At 51.6% G+C, this 19,747-nt stretch overlaps 1 protein-coding gene across 2 annotated transcripts in view; it reads left to right on the top strand.

The window, feature by feature from the left end:
* Positions 1-19,747, top strand: part of p3h2 (prolyl 3-hydroxylase 2) — a 290,038-nt gene that overhangs the window by 98,535 nt on the left and 171,756 nt on the right. The window lies entirely within an intron of this gene.

The raw sequence follows: 19,747 nt of genomic DNA, 5'->3' as shown, positions 1-19,747 counted from the left end.
ATCAGCTCATTCCCACACTGATATCGGGATAGGAGGAGACCATTCGATCAGCTCATTCTCACACTGATATCGGGATAGGAGGGGGCCATTCGATCAGCTCATTCCCACACTGATATCAGGATTGGAGGGGGCCATTCGATCAGCTCATTCCCACACTGATATCGGGATAGGAGGAGATCAGCTCATTCCCAACTGATATCGGGATAGGGGGAGGCCATTCGATCAGCTCATTCCCACACTGATATCGGGATAGGAGGAGATCCGCTCATTCCCAACTGATATCGGGATAGGAGGAGGTCATTCGATCAGCTCATTCCCACACTGATATCGGGATAGGAGGCCATTCGATCAGCTCATTCCCACACTGATATCGGGATAGGGGGACATTCGATCAGCTCATTCCCACACTGATATCGGGATAGGAGGAGGCCATTCGATCAGCTCATTCCCACACTGATATCGGGATAGGAGGAGGCCATTCGATCAGCTCATTCCCACACTGATATGGGGATAGGAGGAGGCCATTCGATCAGCTCGTTCCCACACTGATATCGGGATAGGAGGAGATCCGCTCATTCCCAACTGATATCGGGATAGGAGGAGGTCATTCGATCAGCTCATTCCCACACTGATATGGGGATAGGAGGCCATTCGATCAGCTCATTCCCACACTGATATCGGGATAGGGGGACATTGGATCAGCTCATTCCCACACTGATATCGGGATAGGAGGAGGCCATTCGATCAGCTCATTCCCACACTGATCTCGGGATAGGAGGAGGCCATTCGATCAGCTCATTCCCACACTGATATCGGGATAGGGGGACATTCGATCTGCTCATTCCCACACTGATATCGGGATAGGATGAGGCCATTCGATCAGCTCATTCCCACACTGATATCGGGATAGGAGGAGGCCATTCGATCAGCTCGTTCCCACACTGATATCGGGATAGGAGGAGATCCGCTCATTCCCACACTGATATCGGGATAGGAGGCCATTCGATCAGCTCATTCCCACACTGATATCGGGATAGGGGGACATTGGATCAGCTCATTCCCACACTGATATCGGGATAGGAGGAGGCCATTCGATCAGCTCATTCCCACACTGATCTCGGGATAGGAGGAGGCCATTCGATCAGCTCATTCCCACACTGATATCGGGATAGGAGGAGGCCATTCGATCAGCTCGTTCCCACACTGATATCGGGATAGGAGGAGATCCGCTCATTCCCAACTGATATCGGGATAGGAGGCGGCCATTCGATCAGCTCATTCCCACACTGATATCGGGATAGGAGGCCATTCGATCAGCTCATTCCCACACTGATATCGGGATAGGGGGACATTGGATCAGCTCATTCCCACACTGATATCGGGATAGGAGGAGGCCATTCGATCAGCTCATTCCCACACTGATATCGGGATAGGAGGAGGCCATTCGATCAGCTCATGGCCACACTGATATCGGGATAGGAGGAGGCCATTCGATCAGCTCATTCCCACACTGATATCGGGATAGGAGGAGGCCATTCGATCAGCTCATTCCCACACTGATATCGGGATAGGGGGACATTGGATCAGCTCATTCCCACACTGATATCGGGATAGGAGGAGGCCATTCGATCAGCTCATTCCCACACTGATATCGGGATAGGGGGACATTGGATCAGCTCATTCCCACACTGATATCGGGATAGGAGGAGGCCATTCGATCAGCTCATTCCCACACTGATATCGGGATAGGAGGAGGCCATTCGATCAGCTCATTCCCACACTGATATGGGGATAGGAGGCCATTCGATCAGCTCATTCCCACACTGATATCGGGATAGGGGGACATTGGATCAGCTCATTCCCACACTGATATCTGGATAGGAGGAGACCATTCGATCAGCTCATTCCCACACTGATATCGGGATTGGAGGGGGCCATTCGATCAGCTCATTCCCACACTGATATCGGGATAGAAGGAGATCAGCTCATTCCCAACTGATATCGGGATAGGGGGAGGCCATTCGATCAGCACATTCCCACACTGATATCGGGATAGGAGAAGGCCATTCGATCAACTCGTTCCCACACTGATATCGGGATAGGAGGAGATCAGCTCATTCCCAACTGATATCGGGATAGGAGGAGGCCATTCGATCAGCTTATTCCCACACTGATATCGGGATAGGAGGAGGCCATTCGATCAGCTCATTCCCACACTGATATCGGGATAGGAGGAGGCCATTCGATCAGCTCATTCCCACACTGATCTCGGGATAGGAGGCCATTCGATCAGCTCATTCCCACACTGATATCGGGATTGGAGGGGGCCATTCGATCAGCTCATTCCCACACTGATATCGGGATAGAAGGAGATCAGCTCATTCCCAACTGATATCGGGATAGGGGGAGGCCATTCGATCAGCACATTCCCACACTGATATCGGGATAGGAGAAGGCCATTCGATCAACTCGTTCCCACACTGATATCGGGATAGGAGGAGATCAGCTCATTCCCAACTGATATCGGGATAGGAGGAGGCCATTCGATCAGCTCATTCCCACACTGATATCGGGATAGGGGGACATTCGATCATCTCATTCCCACACTGATATCGGGATAGGAGGAGACCATTCGATCAGCTCATTCCCACACTTATATCGGGATAGGGGGAGGCCATTCGATCAGCTCATTCTAACACTGATATCGGGATTGGGGACGGCCATTCGATCAGCTCATTCCCACACTGATATCGGGATATGTGGAGGCCATTCGATCAGCTCATTCCCACACTGATATCGGGATAGGAGGAGGCCATTCGATCAGCTCATTCCCACACTGATATCGGGATATGGGGAGGCCATTCGATTAGCTCATTCCCACACTGATATCGGGATAGGAGGAGACCATTAGATCAGCTCATTCCCACATTGATATCGGGATAGGGGGACATTCGATCACCTCATTCCCACACTGATATCGGGATACGAGGCCATTCGATCAGCTCTTCCCCACATTGATGAAGGGATAGGGGGACATTCGATCGGCTCATTCCCACACTGATATCGGGATAGGAGGAGGCCATTCGATCAGCTCATTCCTGCACTGATATCGGGATAGGGGGACATTCGATCACCGCATTCCCACACTAATATCGGGATGGGGGAGGCCATTCGATCAGCTCATTCCCACACTGATATCGGGATAGGAGGAGGCCATTCGATCACCTCATTCCCACACTGATATCGGGATAGGAGAAGGCCATTCGATCAGCTCATTCCCACACTGATATCGGGATAGGAGGAGACCATTAGATCAGCTCATTCCCACATTGATATCGGGATATGAGGAGGCCATCCGATCAGCTCATTCCCACACTGATATCGGGATAGGGGGACATTCGATCAGCTCATTCCCACACTGATATCGGGATAGGAGGAGGCCATTCGATCAGCTCATTCCCACACTGATATCGGGATAGGAGGAGGCCATTCGATCAGCTCATTCCCACACTGATCTCGGGATAGGAGGAGGCCATTCGATCAGCTCATTCCCACACTGATATCGGGATAGGGGGACATTCGATCAGCTCATTCCCACACTGATATCAGGATAGGAGGAGGCCATTCGATCAGCTCATTCCCACACTGATCTCGGGATAGGAGGAGGCCATTCGATCAGCTCATTCCCACACTGATATCGGGATAGGGGGACATTCGATCAGCTCATTCCCACACTGATATCAGGATAGGAGGAGGCCATTCGATCAGCTCATTCCCACACTGATATCGGGATAGGGGGACATTCGATCAGCTCATTCCCACACTGATATCGGGATAGGGGGACATTCGATCAGCTCATTCCCACACTGATATCAGGATAGGAGGAGGCCATTCGATCGGCTCATTCCCACACTGATATCGGGATAGGGGGACATTCGATCTGCTCATTCCCACACTGATATCGGGATAGGATGAGGCCATTCGATCAGCTCATTCCCACACTGATATCGGGATAGGAGGAGGCCATTCGATCAGCTCGTTCCCACACTGATATCGGGATAGGAGGAGATCCGCTCATTCCCACACTGATATCGGGATAGGAGGCCATTCGATCAGCTCATTCCCACACTGATATCGGGATAGGGGGACATTGGATCAGCTCATTCCCACACTGATATCGGGATAGGAGGAGGCCATTCGATCAGCTCGTTCCCACACTGATATCGGGATAGGAGGAGGCCATTCGATCAGCTCATTCCCACACTGATATCGGGATAGGAGGCGGCCATTCGATCAGCTCATTCCCACACTGATATCGGGATAGGAGGCCATTCGATCAGCTCATTCCCACACTGATCTCGGGATAGGGGGACATTGGATCAGCTCATTCCCACACTGATATCGGGATAGGAGGAGGCCATTCGATCAGCTCATTCCCACACTGATATCGGGATAGGAGGAGGCCATTCGATCAGCTCATGGCCACACTGATATCGGGATAGGAGGAGGCCATTCGATCAGCTCATTCCCACACTGATATCGGGATAGGGGGACATTGGATCAGCTCATTCCCACACTGATATCGGGATAGGAGGAGGCCATTCGATCAGCTCATTCCCACACTGATATCGGGATAGGTGGAGGCCATTCGATCAGCTCATTCCCACACTGATATCGGGATAGGAGGAGGCCATTCGATCAGCTCATTCCCACACTGATATGGGGATAGGAGGCCATTCGATCAGCTCATTCCCACACTGATATCGGGATAGGGGGACATTGGATCAGCTCATTCCCACACTGATATCTGGATAGGAGGAGACCATTCGATCAGCTCATTCCCACACTGATATCGGGATTGGAGGGGGCCATTCGATCAGCTCATTCCCACACTGATATCGGGATAGAAGGAGATCAGCTCATTCCCAACTGATATCGGGATAGGGGGAGGCCATTCGATCAGCACATTCCCACACTGATATCGGGATAGGAGAAGGCCATTCGATCAACTCGTTCCCACACTGATATCGGGATAGGAGGAGATCAGCTCATTCCCAACTGATATCGGGATAGGAGGAGGCCATTCGATCAGCTTATTCCCACACTGATATCGGGATAGGAGGAGGCCATTCGATCAGCTCATTCCCACACTGATATCGGGATAGGAGGAGGCCATTCGATCAGCTCATTCCCACACTGATCTCGGGATAGGAGGCCATTCGATCAGCTCATTCCCACACTGATATCGGGATTGGAGGGGGCCATTCGATCAGCTCATTCCCACACTGATATCGGGATAGAAGGAGATCAGCTCATTCCCAACTGATATCGGGATAGGGGGAGGCCATTCGATCAGCACATTCCCACACTGATATCGGGATAGGAGAAGGCCATTCGATCAACTCGTTCCCACACTGATATCGGGATAGGAGGAGATCAGCTCATTCCCAACTGATATCGGGATAGGAGGAGGCCATTCGATCAGCTCATTCCCACACTGATATCGGGATAGGGGGACATTCGATCATCTCATTCCCACACTGATATCGGGATAGGAGGAGACCATTCGATCAGCTCATTCCCACACTTATATCGGGATAGGGGGAGGCCATTCGATCAGCTCATTCCCACACTAATATCGGGATATGTGGAGGCCATTCGATCAGCTCATTCCCACACTGATATCGGGATAGGAGGAGGCCATTCGATCAGCTCATTCCCACACTGATATCGGGATATGGGGAGGCCATTCGATTAGCTCATTCCCACACTGATATCGGGATAGGAGGAGACCATTAGATCAGCTCATTCCCACATTGATATCGGGATAGGGGGACATTCGATCACCTCATTCCCACACTGATATCGGGATACGAGGCCATTCGATCAGCTCTTCCCCACATTGATGAAGGGATAGGGGGACATTCGATCGGCTCATTCCCACACTGATATCGGGATAGGAGGAGGCCATTCGATCAGCTCATTCCTGCACTGATATCGGGATAGGGGGACATTCGATCACCGCATTCCCACACTAATATCGGGATGGGGGAGGCCATTCGATCAGCTCATTCCCACACTGATATCGGGATAGGAGGAGGCCATTCGATCACCTCATTCCCACACTGATATCGGGATAGGAGAAGGCCATTCGATCAGCTCATTCCCACACTGATATCGGGATAGGAGGAGACCATTAGATCAGCTCATTCCCACATTGATATCGGGATATGAGGAGGCCATCCGATCAGCTCATTCCCACACTGATATCGGGATAGGGGGACATTCGATCAGCTCATTCCCACACTGATATCGGGATAGGAGGAGGCCATTCGATCAGCTCATTCCCACACTGATATCGGGATAGGAGGAGGCCATTCGATCAGCTCATTCCCACACTGATATCGGGATAGGAGGACATTCGATCAGCTCATTCCCACACTGATATCGGGATAGGAGGAGGCCATTCGATCAGCTCATTCCCACACTGATATCGGGAAAGGGGGACATTCGATCAGCTCATTCCCACACTGATCTCGGGATAGGAGGAGGCCATTCGATCAGCTCATTCCCACACTGATATCGGGATAGGGGGACATTCGATCAGCTCATTCCCACACTGATATCAGGATAGGAGGAGGCCATTCGATCAGCTCATTCCCACACTGATCTCGGGATAGGAGGAGGCCATTCGATCAGCTCATTCCCACACTGATATCGGGATAGGAGGAGACCATTCGATCAGCTCATTCCCACACTGATATCGGGATAGGGGGACATTCGATCAGCTCATTCCCACACTGATATCGGGATAGGGGGACATTCGATCAGCTCATTCCCACACTGATATCGGGATAGGAGGAGGCCATTCGATCAGCTCATTCCCACACTGATATCGGGATAGGGGGAGGCCATTCGATCAGCTCATTCCCACACTGATATCGGGATAGGGGGACATTCGATCAGCTCATTCCCACACTGATATCGGGATAGGAGGAGGCCATTCGATCAGCTCATTCCCACACTGATCTCGGGATAGGAGGAGGCCATTCGATCAGCTCATTCCCACACTGATATCAGGATAGGAGGAGGCCATTCGATCAGCTCATTCCCACACTGATCTCGGGATAGGAGGAGGCCATTCGATCAGCTCATTCCCACACTGATATCGGGATAGGGGGACATTCGATCAGCTCATTCCCACACTGATATCAGGATAGGAGGAGGCCATTCGATCAGCTCATTCCCACACTGATCTCGGGATAGGAGGAGGCCATTCGATCGGCTCATTCCCACACTGATATCGGGATAGGTGGAGGCCATTCGATCAGCTCATTCCCACACTGATATCGGGATAGGAGGAGGCCATTCGATCAGCTCATTCCCACACTGATATCGGGATAGGAGGAGACCATTCGATCAGCTCATTCTCACACTGATATCAGGATTGGAGGGGGCCATTCGATCAGCTCATTCCCAACTGATATCGGGATAGAAGGAGATCCGCTCATTCCCAACTGATATCGGGATAGGAGGAGGTCATTCGATCAGCTCATTCCCACACTGATATCGGGATAGGAGAAGGCCATTCGATCAGCTCGTTCCCACACTGATATCGGGATAGGAGGAAATCCGCTCATTCCCAACTGATATCGGGATAGGAGGCGGCCATTCGATCAGCTCATTCCCACACTGATATGGGGATAGGAGGCCATTCGATCAGCTCATTCCCACACTGATATCGGGATAGGGGGACATTGGATCAGCTCATTCCCACACTGATATCGGGATAGGAGGAGGCCATTCGATCAGCTCATTCCCACACTGATATCGGGATAGGAGAAGGCCATTCGATCAGCTCGTTCCCACACTGATATCGGGATAGGAGGAGATCCGCTCATTCCCAACTGATATCGGGATAGGAGGCGGCCATTCGATCAGCTCATTCCCACACTGATATGGGGATAGGAGGCCATTCGATCAGCTCATTCCCACACTGATATCGGGATAGGAGGAGGCCATTCGATCAGCTCGTTCCCACACTGATATCGGGATAGGAGGAGGCCATTCGATCAGCTCGTTCCCACACTGATATCGGGATAGGAGGAGGCCATTCGAGCAGCTCATTCCCACACTGATATCGGGATAAGAGGAGGCCATTCGATCAGCTCATTCCCACACTGATATCGGGATAGGAGGAGGCCATTCGATCAGCTCATTCCCACACTGATATCGGGATAAGAGGAGGCCATTCGATCAGCTCATTCCCACACTGATATCGGGATAGGAGGAGGCCATTCGATCAGCTCATTCCCACACTGATATCGGGATAGGAGGAGGCCATTCGATCAGCTCATTCCCACACTGATATCGGGATAGGAGGAGGCCATTCGATCAGCTCATTCCCACACTGATATCGGGATAGGAGGAGGCCATTCGATCAGCTCATTCCCACACTGATATCTGGATAGGAGGAGGCCATTCGATCAGCTCATTCCCACACTGATATCGGGATAGAAGGAGATCAGCTCATTCCCAACTGATATCGGGATAGGGGGAGGCCATTCGATCAGCACATTCCCATACTGATATCGGGATAGGAGAAGGCCATTCGATCAACTCGTTCCCACACTGATATCGGGATAGGAGGAGATCAGCTCATTCCCAACTGATATCGGGATAGGAGGAGGCCATTCGATCAGCCCATTCCCACACTGATATCGGGATAGGAGGAGGCCATTCGATCAGCTCATTCCCACACTGATATCGGGATAGGGGGACATTCGATCAGCTCATTCCCACACTGATATCGGGATTGTGGACGGCCATTCGATCAGCTCATTCCCACACTGATATCGGGATAGGGGGAGGCCATTCGATCAGCTCATTCCCACACTGATATCGGGATTGGGGACGGCCATTCGATCAGCTCATTCCCACACTGATATCGGGATATGTGGAGGCCATTCGATCAGCTCATTCCCACACTGATATCGGGATAGGAGGAGGCCATTCGATCAGCTCATTCCCACACTGATATCGGGATAGGAGGAGACCATTAGATCAGCTCATTCCCACATTGATATCGGGATAGGGGGACATTCGATCACCTCATTCCCACACTGATATCGGGATACAAGGCCATTCGATCAGCTCTTCCCCACATTGATGAAGGGATAGGGGGACATTCGATCGGCTCATTCCCACACTGATATCGGGATAGGAGGAGGCCATTCGATCAGCTCATTCCCACACTGATATCGGGATAGGAGGAGACCATTAGATCAGCTCATTCCCACATTGATATCGGGACAGGGAGACATTCGATCACCTCATTCCCACACTGATATCGGGGTAGGAGGCCATTCGATCAGCTCATTCCCAACTGATATCGGGATAGGAGGAGGCCATTCGATCAGCTCATTCCCACACTGATATCGGGATAGGAGGAGACCATTAGATCAGCTCATTCCCACACTGATATCGGGATAGGAGGAGACCATTCGATCAGCTCATTCCCACACTGATATCGGGATAGGAGGAGGCCATTCGATCAGCTCATTCCCACACTGATATCGGGATAGGAGGCCATTCGATCAGCTCATTCCCACACTGATATCGGGATTGGGGACGGCCATTCGATCAGCTCATTCCCACACTGATATCGGGATCGGAGGAAATTCGATCAGCTCATTCCCAACTGATATCGGGATAGGAGGCCATTCGATCTGCTCATTCCCACACTGATATCGGGATCGGAGGAAATTCGATCAGCTCATTCCCACACTGATATCGGGATAGGAGGCCATTCGATCTGCTCATTCCCACACTGATATCGGGATTGGGGACGGCCATTCGATCAGCTCATTCCCACACTGATATCGGGATCGGAGGAAATTCGATCAGCTCATTCCCAACTGATATCGGGATAGGAGGAGGCCATTCGATCAGCTCATTCCCACACTGATATCGGGATAGGAGGCCATTCGATCAGCTCATTCCCACACTGATATCGGGATAGGAGGCCATTCGATCAGCTCATTCCCACACTGATATCGGGATAGGAGGAGGCCATTCGATCAGCTCATTCCCACACTGATATCGGGATAGGAGGAGGCCATTCGATCAGCTCATTCCCACACTGATATCGGGATAGGAGGCCATTCAATCAGCTCATTCCCACACTGATATCGGGATAGGAGGAGGCCATTCGATCAGCTCATTCCCACACTGATATCGGGATAGGAGGCCATTCGATCAGCTCATTCCCACACTGATATCGGGATAGGAGGAGACCATTCAATCAGCTCAATCCCACACTGATATCGGGATAGGAGGAGGCTATTCGATCAGCTCATTCCCACACTGATATCGGGATAGGAGGCCATTCGATCAGCTCATTCCCACACTGATATCGGGATAGGAGGAGACCATTCAATCAGCTCAATCCCACACTGATATCGGGATAGGAGGAGGCCATTCGTTCTGCTCATTCCCACACTGATATCGGGATAGGAGGAGTCCATTAGATCAGCTCATTCCCAACTGATATCGGGATAGGAGGAGATCAGCTCATTCCCAACTGATATCGGGATAGGAGGAGGCCATTCGATCAGCTCATTCCCACACTGATATCGGGATAGGAGGAGGCCATTCGATCAGCTCATTCCCACACTGATATCGGGATAGGAGGAGGCCATTCGATCAGCTCATTCCCACACTGATATCGGGATAGGAGGCCATTCAATCAGCTCATTCCCACACTGATATCGGGATAGGAGGAGGCCATTCGATCAGCTCATTCCCACACTGATATCGGGATAGGAGGAGGCCATTCGATCAGCTCATTCCCACACTGATATCGGGATAGGAGGCCATTCGATCAGCTCATTCCCACACTGATATCGGGATAGGAGGCCATTCGATCAGCTCATTCCCACACTGATATCGGGATAGGAGGAGGCCATTCGATCAGCTCATTCCCACACTGATATCGGGATAGGAGGAGGCCATTCGATCAGCTCATTCCCACACTGATATCGGGATAGGAGGAGGCCATTCGATCAGCTCATTCCCACACTGATATCGGGATAGGGGGAGGCCATTCGATCAGCTCATTCCCACACGGATATTGGGATAGGAGGAGGCCATTCGATCAGCTCATTCCCAGCTGATATCTGGATAGGAGGAGGCCATTCGATCGGCTCATTCCCGCACTGATATCGGGATAGGAGGAGATTAGCTCATTCCCAACTGATATCGGGATAGGAGGAGGACATTCGTTCAGCTCATTCCCACACCGATATCGGGATAGGAGGAGGCCATTCGATCAGCTCATTCCCACACTGATATCGGGATTGGGGACGGCCATTCGATCTGCTCATTCCCACACTGATATCGGGATAGGAAGAGGCCATTCGATCAGCTCATTCCCACACTGATATCGGGATAGGGGCACATTCGATCAGCTCATTCCCACACTGATATCGGGATAGGAGGAGGCCATTCGATCAGCTCATTCCCACACTGATATCGGGATAGGGGCACATTCGATCAGCTCATTCCCACACTGATTTCGGGATAGGTGGAGGCCATTCGATCAGCTCATTCCCACACTGATATCGGGATAGGAGGAGGCCATTCGATCAGCTCATTCCCACACTGATATCGGGATAGGGGGACATTCGATCAGCACATTCCCACACTGATATCGGGATAGGGGGACATTCGATCAGCTCATTCCCACACTGATATCGGGATAGGGGGACATTCGGTCAGCTCATTCCCACACTGATATCGGGATAGGGGGAGGCCATTCGATCAGCTCATTCCCACACTGATATCTGGATTGGGGACGGCCATTCGATCAGCTCATTCCCACACTGATTTCGGGATAGGAGGCCATTCGATCAGCTCATTCCCACACTGATATCTGGATAGGAGGAGGCCATTCGATCAGCTCATTCCCACACTGATATCTGGATAGGAGGAGGCCATTCGATCTGCTCATTCCCACACTGATATTGGGATAGGAGGAAATCAGCTCATTCCCAACTGATATCGGGATAGGAGGAGGCCATTCGATCACCTCGTTCCCACACTGATATCGGGATAGGAGGAGGCCATTCGATCAGCTCATTCCCACACTGATATCGGGATAGGAGGAGGCCATTGGATCAGCTCATTCCCACACTGATATCGGGATAGGAGGCCATTCGATCAGCTCATTCCCAACTGATATCGGGATAGGAGGAGGCCATTCGATCAGCTCATTCCCACACTGATATCAGGATAGGAGGCCATTCGATCAGCTCATTCCCACACTGATATCGGGATAGGAGGAGGCCATTCGATCAGCTCATTCCCACATTGATATCGGGATGGGAGGAGGCCATTCGATCAGCTCATTCCCACACTGATATCGGGATAGGAGGAGATCAGCTCATTCCCAACTGATATCGGGATAGGAGGAGGCCATTCGATCAGCTCAGTCCCACACTGATATCGGGTTAGGAGGCCATTCAATCAGCTCATTCCCACACTGATATCGGGATAGGAGGAGATCAGCTCATTCCCAACTGATATCGGGATAGGAAGAGGCCATTCGATCAGCTCATTCCCACACTGATATCGGGATAGGAGGCCATTCGATCAGCTCATTCCCACATTGATATCGGGATAGGGGGACATTCGATCAGCTCATTCCCACACTGATATCGGGATAGGAGGAGGCCATTCGATCGGCTCATTCCCACACTGATATCTGGATAGGAGGAGGCCATTCAATCAGCTCATTCCCACACTGATATCAGGATAGGAGGAGGCCATTCGATCAGCTCATTCCCACACTGATATCGGGATAGGAGGGGGACATTCGATCAGCTCATTCCCACACTGATATAGGGATAGGAGGAGGCCATTCGATCAGCTCATTCCCACACTGATATCGGGATAGGGGGACATTCGATCAGCTCATTCCCACACTGATATCGGGATAGGGGGACATTCGATCAGCTCATTCCCACACTGATATCGGGATAGGAGGAGGCCATTCGATCGGCTCATTCCCACACTGATATCGGGATTGGAGGGGGCCATTCGATCAGCTCATTCCCACACTGATATCGGGATAGGAGGCCATTCGATCAGCTCATTCCCAACTGATATCGGGATAGGAGGAGATCAGCCCATTCCCAACTGATATCGGGATAGGAGGAGGCCATTCGATCATCTCATTCCCAACTGATATCGGGATAGGAGGAGGCCATTCGATCAGCCCATTCCCACACTGATATCGGGATAGGAGGAGGCCATTCGATGAGCTCATTCCCACACTGATATCGGGATAGGATGAGGCCATTCGATCAGCTCATTCCCACACTGATATCGGGATAGGAGGAGGCCATTCGATCAGCCCATTCCCACACTGATATCGGGATAGGGGGACATTCGATCAGCTCATTCCCACACTGATATCGGGATAGGATGAGGCCATTCGAACCGCTCATTCCCACACTGATATCGGGATAGGATGAGGCCATTCGATCAGCTCATTCCCAAACAGATATCGGGATAGGAGGAGACCATTCGATCAGCTCATTCCCACACTGATATCGGGATAGGAGGCCATTCGATCAGCTCATTCCCACACTGATATCGGGATAGGAGGAGGCCATTCGATCAGCTCATTCCCACACTGATATCGGGATAGGAGGAGGCCATTCGATCAGCTCATTCCCACGCTGATATCTGGATAGGAGGAGGCCATTCGATCAGCTCATTCCCACACTGAACTCGGGATAGGAGGTGATCAGCTCATTCTTAACTGATATCGGGATAGGAGGAGGCCATTCGATCAGCACATTCCCACACTGATATCGGGATAGGAGGAGGCCATTCGATCAGCTCATTCGCACACTGATATCGGGATAGGAGGAGGCCATCCGATCAGCTCATTCCCACACTGATATCGGGATAGGAGGAGGCCATTCGATCAGCTCATTCCCACACTGATATCGGGATAGGAGGAGACCATTCGATCAGCTCATTCCCACACTGATATCGGGATAGGAGGAGGCCATTCGATCAGCTCATTCCCACACTGATATCGGGAAAGGGGGACATTCGATCAGCTCATTCCCACACTGATCTCGGGATAGGAGGAGGCCATTCGATCAGCTCATTCCCACACTGATATCGGGATGGGGGACATGCGATCAGCTCATTCCCACACTGATATCAGGATAGGAGGAGGCCATTCGATCAGCTCATTCCCACACTGATATCGGGATAGGAGGAGGCCATTCGATCAGCTCATTCCCACACTGATATCGGGATAGGAGGAGGCCATTCGATCAGCTCATTCCCACACTGATATCGGGATAGGAGGAGGCCATTCGATCAGCTCATTCCCACACTGATATCGGGATAGGAGGAGATCAGCTCATTCCCAACTGATATCGGGATAGGGGGAGGCCATTCGATCAGCTCATTCCCACACTGATATCGGGATAGGAGGAGATCCGCTCATTCCCAACTGATATCGGGATAGGAGGAGGCCATTCGATCAGCTCATTCCCACACTGATATTGGGATAGGAGGCCATTCGATCAGCTCATTCCCACACTGATATCGGGATAGGAGGAGGCCATTCGATCAGCTCATTCCCACACTGATATCGGGATAGGGGGACATTCGATCAGCACATTCCCACACTGATAACGGGATAGGACGAGGCCATTCGATCAGCTCGTTCCCACACTGATATCGGGATAGGAGGAGATCCGCTCATTCCCAACTGATATCGGGATAGGAGGAGGTCATTCGATCAGCTCATTCCCACACTGATATGGGGATAGGAGGCCATTCGATCAGCTCATTCCCACACTGATATGGGGATAGGAGGCCATTCGATCAGCTCATTCCCACACTGATATCGGGATAGGAGGAGATCCGCTCATTCCCACACTGATATCGGGATAGGAGGAGGCCATTCGATCAGCTCATTCCCACACTGATATCGGGATAGGAGGAGGCCATTCGATCAGCTCGTTCCCACACTGATATCGGGATAGGAGGAGGCCATTCGATCAGCTCGTTCCCACACTGATATCGGGATAGGAGGAGATCCGCTCATTCCCACACTGATATCGGGATAGGAGGCCATTCGATCAGCTCATTCCCACACTGATATCGGGATAGGGGGACATTGGATCAGCTCATTCCCACACTGATATCGGGATAGGAGGAGGCCATTCGATCAGCTCATTCCCACACTGATATCGGGATAGGAGGAGGCCATTCGATCAGCTCATTCCCACACTGATATCGGGATAGGAGGAGGCCATTCGATCAGCTCATTCCCACACTGATATCGGGATAGGAGGAGGCCATTCGATCAGCTCATTCCCACACTGATATGGGGATAGGAGGCCATTCGATCAGCTCATTCCCACACTGATATCGGGATAGGAGGAGGCCATTCGATCAGCTCATTCCCACACTGATATCGGGATAGGGGGACATTAGATCAGCTCATTCCCACACTGATATCGGGATAGGAGGAGGCCATTCGATCAGCTCGTTCCCACACTGATATCGGGATAGGAGGAGATCCGCTCATTCCCAACTGATATCGGGATAGGAGGCGGCCATTCGATCAGCTCATTCCCACACTGATATCGGGATAGGAGGCCATTCGATCAGCTCATTCCCACACTGATATCGGGATAGGGGGACATTGGATCAGCTCATTCCCACACTGATATCGGGATAGGAGGAGGCCATTCGATCAGCTCATTCCCACACTGATATCGGGATAGGAGGAGGCCATTCGATCAGCTCATGGCCACACTGATATCGGGATAGGAGGAGACCATTCGATCAGCTCATTCCCACACTGATATCGGGATAGGAGGAGGCCATTCGATCAGCTCATTCCCACACTGATATCGGGATAGGGGGACATTGGATCAGCTCATTCCCACACTGATATCGGGATAGGAGGAGGCCATTCGATCAGCTCATGGCCACACTGATATCGGGATAGGGGGACATTGGATCAGCTCATTTCCACACTGATATCGGGATAGGAGGAGGCCATTCGATCAGCTCATTCCCACACTGATATCGGGATAGGAGGAGGCCATTCGATCAGCTCATTCCCACACTGATATCGGGATAGGGGGACATTGGATCAGCTCATTCCCACACTGATATCGGGATAGGAGGAGGCCATTCGATCAGCTCATTCCCACACTGATATCGGGTTAGGAGGAGGCCATTCGATCAGCTCATTCCCACACTGATATCGGGATAGGGGGACATTGGATCAGCTCATTCCCACACTGATATCGGGATAGGAGGAGGCCATTCGATCAGCTCATTCCCACACTGATATCGGGTTAGGGGGAGGCCATTGGATCAGCTCATTCCCACACTGATATCGGGATAGGAGGAGGCCATTCGATCAGCTCATTCCCACACTGATCTCGGGATAGGAGGAGGCCATTCGATCAGCTCATTCCCACACTGATATCGGGATAGGGGGACATTGGATCAGCTCATTCCCACACTGATATCGGGATAGGAGGAGGCCATTCGATCAGCTCATTCCCACACTGATATCGGGATAGGAGGAGGCCATTCGATCAGCTCATGGCCACACTGATATCGGGATAGGAGGAGGCCATTCGATCAGCTCATTCCCACACTGATATCGGGATAGGAGGAGGCCATTCGATCAGCTCATTCCCACACTGATATCGGGATAGGGGGACATTGGATCAGCTCATTCCCACACTGATATCGGGATAGGAGGAGGCCATTCGATCAGCTCATGGCCACACTGATATCGGGATAGGGGGACATTGGATCAGCTCATTTCCACACTGATATCGGGATAGGAGGAGGCCATTCGATCAGCTCATTCCCACACTGATATCGGGATAGGGGGACATTGGATCAGCTCATTCCCACACTGATATCGGGATAGGAGGAGGCCATTCGATCAGCTCATTCCCACACTGATATCGGGTTAGGGGGAGGCCATTGGATCAGCTCATTCCCACACTGATATCGGGATAGGAGGAGGCCATTCGATCAGCTCATTCCCACACTGATCTCGGGATAGGAGGAGGCCATTCGATCAGCTCATTCCCACACTGATATCGGGATAGGGGGACATTGGATCAGCTCATTCCCACACTGATATCGGGATAGGAGGAGGCCATTCAATCAGCTCATTCCCACACTGATATCGGGATAGGAGGAGGCCATTCGATCAGCTCATTCCCACACTGATATCGGGATAGGAGGAGGCCATTCGATCAGCTCATTCCCACACTGATATCGGGATAGGAGGAGGCCATTCGATCAGCTCATTCCCACACTGATCTCGGGATAGGAGGTGATCAGCTCATTCTTAACTGATATCGGGATAGGAGGAGGCCATCCGATCAGCTCATTCCCACACTGATATCGGGATAGGAGGAGGCCATTCGATCAGCTCATTCCCACACTGATATCGGGATAGGAGGCCATTCGATCAGCTCATTCCCACATTGATATCGGGATAGGAGGAGACCATTCGATCAGCTCATTCCCACACTGATATCGGGATAGGAGGAGACCATTCGATCAGCTCATTCCCACACTGATATCGGGATAGGAGGAGGCCATTCGATCAGCTCATTCCCACACTGATATCGGGATAGGAGGAGGCCATTCGATCAGCTCATTCCCACACTGATATCGGGAAAGGGGGACATTCGATCAGCTCATTCCCACACTGATATCGGGATAGGAGGAGACCATTCGATCAGCTCATTCCCACACTGATCTCGGGATAGGAGGAGACCATTCGATCAGCTCATTCCCACACTGATATCGGGAAAGGGGGACATTCGATCAGCTCATTCCCACACTGATATCGGGATAGGAGGAGACCATTCGATCAGCTCATTCTCACACTGATATCGGGATAGGAGGGGGCCATTCGATCAGCTCATTCCCACACTGATATCGGGATAGGAGGAGGCCATTCGATCAGCTCATTCCCACACTGATATCAGGATTGGAGGGGGCCATTCGATCAGCTCATTCCCACACTGATATCGGGATAGGAGGAGATCAGCTCATTCCCAACTGATATCGGGACAGGGGGAGGCCATTCGATCAGCTCATTCCCACACTGATATCGGGATAGGAGGAGATCCGCTCATTCCCAACTGATATCGGGATAGGAGGAGGTCATTCGATCAGCTCATTCCCACACTGATATCGGGATAGGAGGCCATTCGATCAGCTCATTCCCACACTGATATCGGGATAGGGGGACATTCGATCAGCTCATTCCCACACTGATATCGGGATAGGAGGAGGCCATTCGATCAGCTCATTCCCACACTGATATCGGGATAGGAGGAGGCCATTCGATCAGCTCATTCCCACACTGATATGGGGATAGGAGGAGGCCATTCGATCAGCTCGTTCCCACACTGATATCGGGATAGGAGGAGATCCGCTCATTCCCAACTGATATCGGGATAGGAGGAGGTCATTCGATCAGCTCATTCCCACACTGATATGGGGATAGGAGGCCATTCGATCAGCTCATTCCCACACTGATATCGGGATAGGGGGACATTGGATCAGCTCATTCCCACACTGATATCGGGATAGGAGGAGGCCATTCGATCAGCTCATTCCCACACTGATCTCGGGATAGGAGGAGGCCATTCGATCAGCTCATTCCCACACTGATATCGGGATAGGGGGACATTCGATCTGCTCATTCCCACACTGATATCGGGATAGGATGAGGCCATTCGATCAGCTCATTCCCACACTGATATCGGGATAGGAGGAGGCCATTCGATCAGCTCGTTCCCACACTGATATCGGGATAGGAGGAGATCCGCTCATTCCCACACTGATATCGGGATAGGAGGCCATTCGATCAGCTCATTCCCACACTGATATCGGGATAGGGGGACATTGGATCAGCTCATTCCCACACTGATATCGGGATAGGAGGAGGCCATTCGATCAGCTCATTCCCACACTGATATCGGGATAGGAGGAGGCCATTCGATCAGCTCATTCCCACACTGATATCGGGATAGGAGGAGGCCATTCGATCAGCTCATTCCCACACTGATATCGGGATAGGAGGAGGCCATTCGATCAGCTCATTCCCACGCTGATATCGGGATAGGAGGAGGCCATTCGATCAGCTCATTCCCACACTGATCTCGGGATAGGAGGAGGCCATTCGATCAGCTCATTCCCACACTGATATCGGGATAGGAGGAGGCCATTCGATCAGCTCGTTCCCACACTGATATCGGGATAGGAGGAGATCCGCTCATTCCCACACTGATATCGGGATAGGAGGCCATTCGATCAGCTCATTCCCACACTGATATCGGGATAGGGGGACATTGGATCAGCTCATTCCCACACTGATATCGGGATAGGAGGAGGCCATTCGATCAGCTCATTCCCACACTGATATCGGGATAGGAGGAGGCCATTCGATCAGCTCATGGCCACACTGATATCGGGATAGGAGGAGGCCATTCGATCAGCTCATTCCCACACTGATATCGGGATAGGAGGAGGCCATTCGATCAGCTCATTCCCACACTGATATCGGGATAGGGGGACATTGGATCAGCTCATTCCCACACTGATATCGGGATAGGAGGAGGCCATTCGATCAGCTCATTCCCACACTGATATCGGG

Source organism: Scyliorhinus torazame, chromosome 14 (assembly GCF_047496885.1).
Source record: "Scyliorhinus torazame isolate Kashiwa2021f chromosome 14, sScyTor2.1, whole genome shotgun sequence".
In the NCBI taxonomy this organism is placed as follows: Eukaryota; Metazoa; Chordata; class Chondrichthyes; order Carcharhiniformes; family Scyliorhinidae; genus Scyliorhinus; species Scyliorhinus torazame.
This window is presented reverse-complemented; position numbering and strand designations above follow the sequence as displayed.